A 13,317-nucleotide genomic window follows, 5' to 3' on the forward strand; every position below is an offset into this window, starting at 1 on the left:
CTCACAGGGAGAGGCGCTGGTCATGGGAAGTGGCTTCTGCCACCTGGAGAACCTTACCACCTCAGGGGAGGAGGCGATCCCGGTGAGCAGCGCTGCGGGGGATGTTTTATTTCAGAGCCGCGACAGCGTTCTTGACGTGAAGCCACCGAAGCCTGCCCTAAGCGTCTGGGCAGCCTTTTAGGATACGAGCTGAGAAGCCCGGAGAATGCTTCCATTTTCTCCCAGCTGGCTCAGGGATCAGAGGTTTCTGGAAACTGTCACTGTCCTACAAAATCCAGTGCCACAGAGGGGAAGCTTTGTTGAGCACAAAGCAAACCTAGCCCGGGCAGGCTCTGTCTGGCGCTCGGGAGGCCACCCCACGTGGGCGCAAGAGGGGCTGGCGGGAAGAGGGGAAGGTAGGAACGCCATTAATGGGTTAGAACCCAAAGCATGCAAGGCATGGGGAGGTGACATTCAGAAGCTGTCCATGCGGCGAGCAGCGCTAAGCACATGTTACTGAGCACAGGCGGGGAGCCGGGCACCCTTCTCTACTCCTTACAAGCCTCCTAGCACTCAGGGACGCAGGATCCCATTATCCACAGTTAAATCAAGAGGTACACGGAGGAGCGTCCTGACTGAGATCACACGCTACCAGGGAACAACAGCTAGGATTCCTACCTAAGCTGGGATGATTCCAAAATCTGTGCTTGTAACCCACTAACTGGATGGCTAGAATCAAAGAAAAACCTTCATACTTGTAACCGACCAGTCCTATGCCATCCAAAAGTGATGAGAAACCCAGGCCTTGAGTCTGCCCCTGCCAACGTGCCAACTGAGATCACTGAAACCAAGTCTGGCTCTCCTCCCGGGCAGCCCACAGACACACACACCCACCAAAGCCTGTATGTTGTTGTTGCTAATTTACATGTCTGTAGACACACCTATACTCCCTGAGGGCAAGGACAATGTCTTATGTTGTCTACACACACTCAGAGTCTAGTGGGACGCCTGGCATATGAAAAGCTGTCAACGCATGCGTGCTGCTGAGTAGGGAGACCACTGGCCAACAAGCAGTTCGCATCCAAAGCAGGGACTGTCCGCTCCCTGGAGTCAGAAGCCTTTGCTTCCTTAGTCTCATCACTAATGCTTGAAGGCGGCACCTGACTCGGAGGGAGGGCAGGCGGCAGAGTGGGGAAGCTTTGTGGGAAGGACAGCCATGGGGGGGCCTCGCAGGATGTGGAGGTACTGGCCAGGCCGACAAGGACAAGCTTAGCTGAGGTCCTTCCAGGCACAGGAAAACACTCCAGGCTGAGAAGCAGAGACCCTGGGGGGTTTGGGACGAATGGCGAGTCTGAGACAGTGAGACGAGGAAAAGAATGGAAAGAGATGAACCTGGACAGGCAGCCCAGGCCACACCTCACAGGAGCCCCAAACAATCTTTCTTATCCTTGCTAACACTTGGAGAGCACAGACGAGGCATGCAGGTTCCTTGCAAGGACCCAGGCCGACTGGTTCATAAACACCAGAAAGAGTATTTGAACTCAGGCAGCCTGGATCCCAAGTCTGTTGCTTATGCCCACGTAACATATCTTACAGATCAATCCTTTCAGACAGATGAAGTGACTGAGTTTTGGGAGCCCCTCCAAGCAGGTGCCAAGGAGCTGAACAGGAATGCACGATGCAAAAGGAAACCTTTCCAGCATCCGTCATGCTGATCAGGTGAGCGATCTACTCCTCTTCAATAAAGTCTTTATATACACACAGTTTATCCACTTATAAATTTAAAATATATACTATCTTTTTAAGAAATCTATATTTAATTATACAGCATCAGTGAAACTTCACTTGGGGAATGAAATCTAACATAAATGAATGCATCCAATAGAAAAAGCTGTAATTTAAAATAAATTACTGGGGAGGGGGGTTGGGAGAGGGGGGTGGGGTTACAGACACTGGGGAGGGTATGTGCTATGGTGAGTGCTGTGAAGTGTGTAAACCTGGCGATTCACAGACCTGTACCCTGGGGATAAAAATATATTATATGTTTATTAAAAAATTTTTAAAAGTTAAAATTAAATTTAATTTTAAAATGGTCAGAAAAAGAAATTTACTCTCTTCATAGAAAAAAAAAGATTGCTATCTGGTACTAGGTAGCCCCATGCAATTAGAAAGTGGCGTCAACAGCAAAGAACCAAATAACCACCCTAGATTCCTCCTCTCCCAGAGCAGTTCCACTGTTGAGCCCAATCAGGAAGTGTGTGCAGCGGAGCTGGCCTGAGCTTCATTAAGGCTTAAAGTCAATTAAGCCACGAATTGGAACAATCATTCCTCCTTTGCAAAGTATTGATATTTTTTTCCGGGCCGCTTTAGGGCTTTTTCAGCACTCACCCAGAGATTTATGTTAGACAATTTCTTTCTGATTAAAACAAATCATAGCTCAACAATTCTAATTTCCTCCTTTCTAGGCAAGAAATGATCAGAGAATGCTGAAAACAGTGATCAAACCCATCCTGCAGAGGCTGGCACTAAGAAACTCCACATTCACACTCCCGTGAGGTGTTCTCTCTCCCTCCCTCCCTCCCTCCCTCTCGCCCTCTCCTTCCCTCCATCTCTCTCCATCTCTCTTCGTGCCTTAATTCCTGTCCCTCCTCTCAGTGCCCATCTCCTGTGTGTGCCTGTGTCTGTCTGTCTTTCTCCCTATGTCCATATGTCTCCATATGTTTCCCGACCCCCTGATGTCTCTGCCTCTCCATCCCTCTCTCTCTGCTTCATTCTCTTTCGGTATACGTTTACCTTGACAGGTTTCTGGACGATTACTTATTAACTGAAAGGGAAAGGGACATTAGAAGCAAAGCCAAACCAAGCTGGTATTCTGACCTGAGTAATAGGAAATGAGAAGGTTCCTATGTTCACCTCCAAAAGTCCAGCATCATCAGAGGCCTTCTCATCTGTAAGCAGTTACTGGTTTGTGATCTGCCTTCTCTCTCTCGATCCCACACACTCTCGAGGAGGGACCAGAAGTCTCCTGGATCCATGCACTGGATTTTCACACAGTGCCCACTACCCTCAGAGCTGACCTCTCTATGTCAATGATCCATTCTCCTGTGCTTCAAAATTGACTTGATTTAGGAGCTGGTCCTCAGTGCACCCAACTCCCACTGCTCCAGAGCAGCGGGGAGAAGCTGGGTTAACCAGCTTTCCCAGATTTCCCAAATCGAAATCTGTGAATTTCAAAGAACTGGAATTGCAATATGCTTAACACCATGTCCCATAAACAATGAGTCCTTCTTTAACTAGCTAAAAGGCAGCAGAAAAATTGAGGGCACCATAATAACATCAAAGTGAAAATCAATTTGCACAGCTCAGTACTTTAGAACAATAATCTGGTTGCACCTTCTGCTGGTCTAGTCTCCAAAAACAAAGCAACCAAACCATCCCTCCCCACAGTGATGGGATGCCGCGGCTTGGGTTGTAACCAGCAAGGCCCAACTGTCAACTGGTGGCCTTCCCAGTCATTCATTCCACAAAGACACCTAAACCCTCCTGCTGACCAGGCTACAGGCTGGGGCAACACAAAGAAGAGTAAAACTGGGAAGGCTCCGATCTTCTTACATCCTTTCATCTCTGCTGCTTATAGGCTGTGTGAGCTCACACAAGGCCCTAAACTTCTCCTGTGTCTCATATCCTCTTCTGAAAACAGGATTTGTAATACTAGCTACTCAACAGGGTTGCTAAAAAGATGAGCTGAATTAAGGATAGCAAGTGTTTTTCACAGTGACTAGCACACAATGCTAGCTACCACTGTCATCATTATTATTATCATAAAAATGAGGAGGACACTCAAGCAAACCACCCAAGAGACCATTAAGTGTTGGTTCCTTATATGTCTGTCTTACAGGCAATTCTATGCTCCTTTCAAAAACCTGTGTGTGTGTGTGTGTGTGTGTGTAATTTTTTTTTTTTTTCCAAGAGGTAAGTGGACAGCATGATAATATGTCTCAATGAAGGCCTAACTGCCTAAATAATATCGGACTGGCCAGTTCCCCTCTCCAGGCCGATTTTCCCATCTCTCAAGTGTTAAAGAGTTAAACTGGCTGGTCTCACGCCTTCACAATCCAAAGCTTCTACCATTTTATAAACACAGTATGCCCAGATGTGATGTTAATTCGTAACTGCCCTTAAAAAGACAAAGAGCTTCACTAACTCACATCTGAAATTTCATGACGTTTATTCTTGCATAAAGTGGCTCCTATCTTTACTATATCCCCTGAAAGTAATGGCTAAAAGAACCATACAAAACCCAGTGGGTCATACACTGACTACGAAGAACTTTATTTTTAACATACACTTGAAAGTAATGTAGAATTAGTGTTGCTCCTTTGATGTCTCCCCAAAACCATCTGTGTTGGCAGATCTGCACGGATGCCATAATCGGCGGCTCAGGCCTGTAATACAACTAAGATCACTGACATCACTGCCAAGTGCCCCAGCGTTTCCACCAATAATGCAAATTTACCCAGAGCCGAAAATACCCACTTAACTAGCTCCCAGTTCTCTACATTTATAGTCCAGGCAAGCTGTGAACCATCCAAACAAATACAATTATAAAATGACCACTACTTATTTCTAACTGGCTTTCTGGGTAGATCTGCCTTGTGAAAGGGTCTGGCTCAGTCTGATGTTGAAATGTGTTCCTACTCCTCAAATACCCACCACTACCCACAAGAGGGGGGATCGGAAGGTTCCAGACGGTGGGATAAATCAGATGAAAAGGAGGGTCTCTGAAATAAAACCTTAGCAGACTGCCTGACAACAGAAGATGTGGAGTCGCAGTCACATTTGCAACTGTCCAAGAAACAAGGACAGTCGTGGGCAGGAGGCTGGCCGAGTTTTTGTGAGAGTGGCAGCAGCAGCATCTTGAAAGGACAACTGCTAAAAGGCGACAAGCCGGACCTATAGGGACCAAGGCCAGCATGAGCCTCAACCTGGCCCCTTCAGAAGCTGGGCCTATCCCTTCCACAGGGAGTCCAGCCAAGCCGGCCACACGGGGAGACCGTCACTCGGGTGGATCACTGGAATAACGTGCTCAGAAGTAGGCTGGTCAGGGGCGCCTGGGTGGCTCAGTGGGTTAAAGCCTCTGCTTTCAGCTCAGGTCATGATCCCAGGGTCCTGGGATGGATGCCCCACATCGGGCTCTCTGCTCAGCAGGGAGCCTGCTTCCTCCTCTCTCTGCCTGCCTCTCTGCCTACTTGTGATCTCTGTCTGCCAAATAAATTTAAAAAAAAAAAAAAAAAATTTTTTTTTTTTTTTTAAAAAGTAGGCTGGTCAGACTTGATAGTTTCCTCCCTTGCCTATGCTGCTCTCCCTCCCACCGTAATTATTAAGAGCCCCTCCTCTGGCTCTCAGCATTTCCTGATTTGAACAATAAATTGTCTGATCACCCTACTCCTGAGAGAGGGCTGCAGATAAGTAAACACGTTTCTATTTTCACTGTTTCTAAGAATGAGGACCATTCCCCTCCCCACAATTTGTTAAAGGTTCTCAGAGCAGGAGACATTGGAAGGGATGATTATTTTTATCCTTTGGCACTCAGTTGATGGATTTAAAAGCATTCTTTGAACGTCAGGAAATAAGCAAGTATAGTAAGCATCGGTCTCGTCCTTTGCAGCTCATGGCTGCCACCTGCATCCTGCTGACCCAGGGCTTGGCTAACAGGGTCTCCGGCCTCAATGCTCCTTCTCTATTTCAGTCTGAGCATCCATCTTACTGCATCACCACGTGTGCACCTGCATCATGCCGACCTGGACCCCTGAATGGCTGTCAGGACCTAGAGAACAAAGGCCATTGTCCTGGGAGAACAGAATCTGCAGTCCTGAACAATCTGGCTTCCGGTGGCAACTTCCGGCCTCCTCCCCAACACTGTGTCCAAACCTGACTACTCCCCTTCCCTCTGCTCATGCTCTTCCTTGCACTGGAATGTGCCTCCTCACCCCAATCTCAGCTGACTAAAGCCTGCCAATAGCTCCTTCTCCTGCTTTCTAGAGAAAGCATCTTTCATGAGTCCTAAAAGTCCCATTCTCACCGTGATCATGGGTACTGTAACCCATGTCAGTGAGCATGGCAATGACAATATTCTAAACTTTTATCACCCACTATACCAAGTACATAGTAGATACTTAATAAATATTTGTACCATTTAAAAAGACCGTTTGAAAATCTTTGGATTCATTAGCAAACTAGGTTGTAAGAACATCTAATTTTTGTAAGCAAAGATAAAAATCTGTCCCTGCTCTTTTATAATTAAAAAAAAAAATCAATCGATTCATCGATCAGTGAAACAGCCTGAGAAGTGCAGAGTGGCGCTTCTCAACTGTGTGTGAATCAGAATCTCCTGGAGGGACTGCAAAACACACATTGCTGGGCCCCACATCCAGAAACTCTAATCCCTTGGGTTTTGGGGTAGGCCCAAGAATCTACATTTCAAACAAATTCAATGGTGACTCTGCAGTGACGCAGCAGCAGCAGCAGCAGCAGCAGCGCTGGGCCAGGGAAGGGGTTTGAGTGGCACCGTCAAAGTTTGCGCAGCATAGGAAACCAACGGGCTTAATCCAGGAAACACTACGGACACCATTAGAGATATGTCCTCTCCCTTCCTGCCTTAAAAAATAGCACCTCCCACCGCCCCCCCCTTCAGTTTGGTCTTCATATTGCTTACATTTCGATGCAGATTTTAAGCATCCTGTAATTCATCAACTAGTTCTCTCCTGGCTACACATTCCAAGTAATTAAAGTTCAGTAATAACTTATTCTTTCTGCTCCAGCACCTGCATTTCATTTGTTTATTTTCCCAGAGTCATAAATCTGAAAGGCTGTCAAAGTGCCACAATATTAGTGCAATAATCAAAGTTAATTAGTCCCTCTCAATAAACAACAACAAAGCCATTACAAAGATGCATTGAAGTTTCTCCCAGCTACCCAGTTTACAGATCACATTGTAGCTGGAACAATTAGACTCTGAGAATCGCTGGGTAAATGAGCGCAGTGTTCTTCAGTCATTTAAAAGGAGACTGTGCTCTTCATTCACACTGATTCATTAACTCCAGGGAAGGCAAAGCGGGTCTGGGCTCCGCATCTGCCGCCCGCCGAAGGATGCCGGAACAGACGGAGCTCTCCCCAGCTGCCAAGTTTTACCAGGCGCATCCCAGACTCCAATAATAAAAGAGTACAGAGGTTGCAGAGCGGAGAGAAGGGCCAGCCTGACTGCCAACTTTTAGTAACCCGAAGTCTTCAATAACTTTTGATTTATTATTTAGGGAATTTGAGAGATGCAGGCATCAGGCGGATTCTGATGAGAAGGCAGCCCAGGGAAACTCGGAGGACAAGACCAGGGCCGGTGAGTAGGAGACACTCAGAGAAAGAAGCCGCCTTCAGTATGAGAGAGAACTCTGTAATTGAGAGGCGCACAGAAACAGGAGGGCTACCTGGGGAGAGAGGAGCATACCCATCACTGCAAGGGTACAAACCAGAGTTGGAGGGTCTCTGCTCCAGGATGCTGTATGAGTGGTCTGCACGTCAGAAAGAGGTCAAATGAGGTGAATGGACAGTTGACACCGCCCTAAGAACCTGCATTTGGAAACAACCACTGGACGAGTGTTCAGTTCTTGACCTCTGAAGTTGTCCAGCTCCTCTCCAGAGAGCCTTCTTCCCTTGAAGTCATGGCCCCCGTGCGTGTTACCCACTGCTACACGACACACTTCCGCGAAGCGCAGTGGTTTAAAACAGTAAGCATTTCTTACCTCACCAAGTTTCTATGGGTCAGGAATGCTGAGTGGGTTTGACTCAAGCTCTTCACGAGGTCACTGACAATCTGACAGCGGAAGTCACCTGCAGGCCTGAGGAGGCTGGAGGTTTCCAAGAAGGCCCACTCAGGAGGCTTTGGGTGGGAGGCCTGGGTTCCTCGTCATGTGCGCCCCTCCACAGGGACGTGTGAGTGTCCTCACAACACATGGCAACCAGCCCCCCCACCCCGCGGCAGTGATCCAGGACAGCAAGGAAGGAAGAAGCTAGGTGCCTTTTATGACCCTCCCTGGGAGTCCTACTCCCTCATTTCAGCCACATGCTATTCATTAGGGTTCTCACTAAGCACAGCCCACATTCAAAGGGAGGGGAAGTAGGCTCCACCTCCTCAGAAGAAGAGGATCAAAGATTCGATGGATAGATTCTAAAACCAGCATGGATACTTGGGAGGCTTCATTTTTTAGGGTCTCCAAAAGCCAGTCGCATATGCACCCCCCAGCTGACTAAGCGGCAGGGACGAGTGCCCAATGGGTCAAAGCGTCGGTTTTTCTCCACTTCTCTCCATCGGCAAGCCCAGGCTCAGCGGAAGTCCGGCCAGCTCTGTTCCACCGGCACCGGGCAGGTGGATGGCCACCTCTCTACGCCATGGGGATGGGAGGAAACCCCTGTTCCTTAGTGCATCTGAATATTAACTGATGCATCGATGGGCAGATGAAGACAGGCTCCGGTATGTCCTAGTACTCTGATCATTTATTTATTTAAAGTCATTTTCTGACAAGATTTCTGAGACTATTTGTTTAATTTAGGGATACGGTGAATAAGTCAGCCTCTCCTGAAGATACCACTTCCTGAGTCTTTACCATGTGTGTGCCACACCTCTGTATAAGAGAGTAAGTGCCTTCTGAGACCCTGAGTGGCTCATGGAACCCATTACATCACTAGTCACAGGTTCATTACAAAATGATATAACTTGGGCACAGCCAAATAGGAAAGATGCGGAGGGCAAGGTATGTGAGAAAGAGCAAATGCTTCCTGGCCGTCTGGAGGGGCACCACTCTCCAGGGGCACCACGTGTTCACCGATCCAGAAGCTTTATGAACCCTCTTCTTTTTGGGTTTTCACAGAGGCCTCATTACAGAGGCATGGTTGATTAGGTCACCGGCTACTGATGATTCAACTTGATCTCCAGGCCCTCTCCCCTCCCTGGAGGTCAGGGAGTGGGACTAGAAGTTCCAACCCTCTGATCATACAGTGGGCTTCACCAGAAACCAGCCTGCACCCTTGGGTGGGTTCCACAATTCAGCTCATTCACAAAACACAAGACACCTCTAGGGCTCCCACCACTTAAGAAAGTCCAAGGCTTTTTAGGTGCTCACACCAGAAACAGGGAGGAAGACCAAATGTTGTTTCTTACCACATATCAAAAGATCACAGTGTCTGTTATTTCACTTCATCTTCACCAGGACCAAAGCAATCACCAGCACCATTCCAAAGGTAAATAAAACAAGGTTCAAACACATAACAAAATTTGCCCAACGATACCCAATGAGCATGTGCTGGAACCAGCATAGAGTCCCGAGTCTGTATGACTTCAAAGCGGAGGCTCCCTGCACTCCACTGCACTGCCTCCCTATAAATTAAAACTAGTCTATTTTAAATAAACACTTGAAATAAATCCTAACCTATTACCATGTGCACTGCCCCATTCTGAGACAGGCTGTCCCGTCTATGCGTATCTCTACATCTGTCCTTGCGCAGGAGGGTTTCACTGTCTCTCCTCTCTGTCTAATCTAACAACTGCAATGTCTGAGACTCTCTGTGAATGCACCATAATAAATATGAAAAACAGTCTCTAGCATGTTTTTTCCCTCTTAAGTAATGGAGGCTAAATGCCTAGTGGCCAGAAGCAGGCCTTTGAGCCACTGGCTGAACACCATCTCAAGATGAAATCCATCTCTTCAAACTATGTCAAAATTGCTTAATAAGAATTCAGGGACGACTTATTAATGAAAGGATGCATCTGCTTTGGGTTTCACATGATTGGGAGTGATGGTTTGGAGCTAGTCTCCTATGCTTGACTTCCACTCTTTTAAACCCCATAGTTAATCACAGCCCTCATTATACAAAGGTTACAATGGATATAAAGTTTGAAAGATTCAGTTCAAGACTGTGAGCGGTGGCCAGGGGGGCTGGGAAAAAAGAAGGCAGAATGAAGACACAGAGACAGTGATCAAAGAACAATGAATAGCACACAAGACTGTGTCAGGGCAAAAACGTTCAGAATGAGAAATGAAATGGAAAACATCAAGGATAGGAGTGGGCACAAGTCTGGGGCATTCTGGAGACAGAGAAAACTCAGAATATTTTTTTTTAAAAACTCAGAATATTTTAACAACAATTATGTCAATGAGGGGAATATATCATTTGTTATCTGATAATCTTTCCAGAGCCTGTGACAAGAAAGGTGAAATAAGCAACCCAAGTAGGACAGTAAATACTCCATATGCCACTTGGAGTGGAGGTCTGGGTAGGAGAGCGGATTTGGTGAGGTGAGGTACATCAGCTCCACCAGATTACCAAAAGGGACCCAGGAAGCTCTCTCTCCTGGGCAGTCACAGAGACCCTCGTTATCATGAACAGAGAGACATTCACATATAAACATGCAACCCTCTATGAATACAGTCTTTGGAAAAGACTTTGAAAAACAGAGGCTGGTCTTTTTACACAACGCACACCAGGAATTTTGGATTAGGTTACAAGATGACTTTGGAGCCAGGCAAATATGGCTTCACACCCAAGATTCACCCCCAAACTCCCAGCTTGGTGAGCTTAGGCAAGCCTCTTTACCTCAGCTAGCATCCAGGGCCTCATCTGCAAAGTGGGTTTAACACATACCATAGATATTTCCTTGCTAAATGCTAAGCAACATGCCTTACAGAGTCACAAATATGAACACCCAACCCCATATGCAGGGGATAATAATAACGTGACATTTTGAAAACGGAAGTGTCCTAAGAGGAAACTCTAGAACTTTATCTTTACCTTTGTGTGTGTGTGTGCATATGCTTATTGATTTAAGCAAGTGGTTTATATAGTTCTCACTGGCCCGCAGACTTATTTATATCATACTTTATTTATTGAAAATCCAATACTACACATAAAAACAATTTTTAAAGCAAAGAAATGAGGAACCAATCTAGCAGATGATTTAAGATGAATTTTTCCCAATAATCTACAACTATTAATAATATTAATAGTTTTTATATTTTTCATTTAGCTAAAGTTCAGAACAATGGGGATGAGTCCTCTAACTCACAATGCCATGAATGATGGTCATCCTTCCCAAGCCAAGTCACCAACTCAGGCAAGCATCACGAGCTGCTTGTCTCCCCCCAACACTCACACTGCATAAAAGGCGGCATCATACCAAAGGCCTCTAACCTATAGAGTCAAATTAAGGAATTTAAGCTTTTATTCTCAAAGGGGAAATTCCCACAAATGCCAAAGCTACATCAGATCGTAAAGCCACTGAGTACATCTGAGGGAGTCTAACAGTAGCTGAATTTCTCCAATGGTCCTTAAAAATACAAGCCATTTATTCCTCAGCATCCCACCCCATCACTCTTAATACCATGTCATGAAAACATAAGGTACTGGTGTCTATTAAAAGCACAGAGAAGGGGCGCCTGGGTGGCTCAGTGGGTTAAAGCCGCTGCCTTCGGCTCAGGTCATGATCCCGGGGTCCTGGGATCGAGTCCCACATCAGGCTCTCTGCTCAGCAGGGAGCCTGCTTCCTCCTCTCTCTCTCTCTCTCTCTCTCTCTCTCTGCCTGCTGCACTGCCTACTTGTGATCTCTGTCTGTCAAATAAATAAATAAAAATATTTTTAAAAAAATAAAAAATAAATTAAAAAAAAAAAAAGCACAGAGAAGTGTCAAACCCATGTGCCTAATACACTGCTTGGTACCAAGCCCTCCATATCTGCAAATACTACTAAAACCATCATTTCCAATCCTTATCAGTGAGGCTGCAATAGGACACGGTTCTGTCAGCTTTCCACATGCCTTCCCTCCAATGAGATCAACAGCCTCGCTATCAACTCAATCGAAGACGGGAATAATTATGACACTTCAGTCCCGCCAGCATCAAACTGTGTGGTTACAGTCAACCGGGCATGCGCTCTCCCTAACACATGCATATCCCATTACCTCTGACTAATAAATCTTTTCTTTTTACCCCTCATCTCCCTGCTTTCTCAATAACCATTTTGGTATAAGCCATTGCTAGCTGTTCCTGATGACTGATCCCTTAATCATCTTTCCTAAATATATGCAAAGTGTATTTCTTTGTAAATACAAAAGAAAAAGCAATCTCATAAATAATTAAGATGGCTTTTCAAATGACAGTTGAGTGCTAATATGAGCTCCACTGGAAAATACTAATCAACAAACTAAATACACATCTAATAAAATGTAGGAGTCCAGACACAGGAAGACAAAGAAAGAATTCATTGCAACTCCACTTGAATCATGCTGATAAACATCCTCCCTACAGCTCCTCTTGGACCCACCTGGAGAGGTTAAGAAGAGTAAGCATCACTTGTACCTTCACGTACGAATAAGAAACTGATATTAGTGTTACTCATGGCAGCGGATGAAATGGAACTGAATACTTAATCTACCCCCCACAACATGCTAAATACTACATAGACACATGGTCAGTGCATTTAATACTCACAGCTACTCTGGTCTCCTGGCATAGATATAATTATTTGTATTTTACAGATGAAGAAACCATGGTTGGAGAAGTTAAGAAACTCACCCAAGGTCACAGGGTGACATAACAAAGCATATTTTATAGCAATGGCTATCAGCTGGAGATGATCTGCCCTATCTGCCCAGGAGGTATCCTGAAGACCACTCAGCCTGCCTTCTCTAGACCTCTTGGGAATCTTGGCTAAAATACCCATGAGAAAAAGAGAGCAGCTGAGCTGGATCCCTGCTGCATCCTCCTGGCCAAGGGCATGTCATCTTAACCAGTCTCTAGTAAAACCTGAAGTCTAGGCCAAGTAAAAGCAGAAGTTAGAAAAGCATGGGCTTGAAGTCTTCCTTGGGGACCAAAGTTTCTCACCAAACTAAACATAGTTGAGTCACTCCTCCCTTATGATGGGGAATAGGTCTAAGCCACATTCTGAGGAATCAGGTGGGTCACATAATAACTCCAAGGGAGGGCCATCAGCCAGCCCCTCTTCTCAGACCAGGCCACTTCTGCCCACCTCGTTGGTTATCTCCATCTCTAGTAGATGCTAGAGCTTCTGAATATTCATTGGGCCCCACATTTCAATGATGGGCAGGCCCTATATGTTAAATCTTTTAAGTGATAAGCAGATTGAGTAAGGGCCTGGCACACATGAGGCAGGCTGACCTCCCCCACTCTTTTTTTTTTTTTTTAAGATTTTATTTATTTATTTGACAGAGACAGAGATCCCAAGTAGGCAGAGAGGCAGGCAGAGAGAGAGGAGGAAGCAGGCTCCCTGCTGAGC

At 46.0% G+C, this 13,317-nt stretch overlaps 1 protein-coding gene across 2 annotated transcripts in view; it reads right to left on the reverse strand.

Annotated features, from left to right (window-relative positions):
- WWOX (WW domain containing oxidoreductase) overlaps positions 1–13,317 on the reverse strand; it is a 935,050-nt gene that overhangs the window by 867,198 nt on the left and 54,535 nt on the right. The gene's annotated exons all lie outside the window — the stretch shown is intronic.

Source organism: Neovison vison, chromosome 7 (genome assembly GCF_020171115.1).
Source record: "Neovison vison isolate M4711 chromosome 7, ASM_NN_V1, whole genome shotgun sequence".
In the NCBI taxonomy this organism is placed as follows: Eukaryota; Metazoa; Chordata; class Mammalia; order Carnivora; family Mustelidae; genus Neogale; species Neogale vison.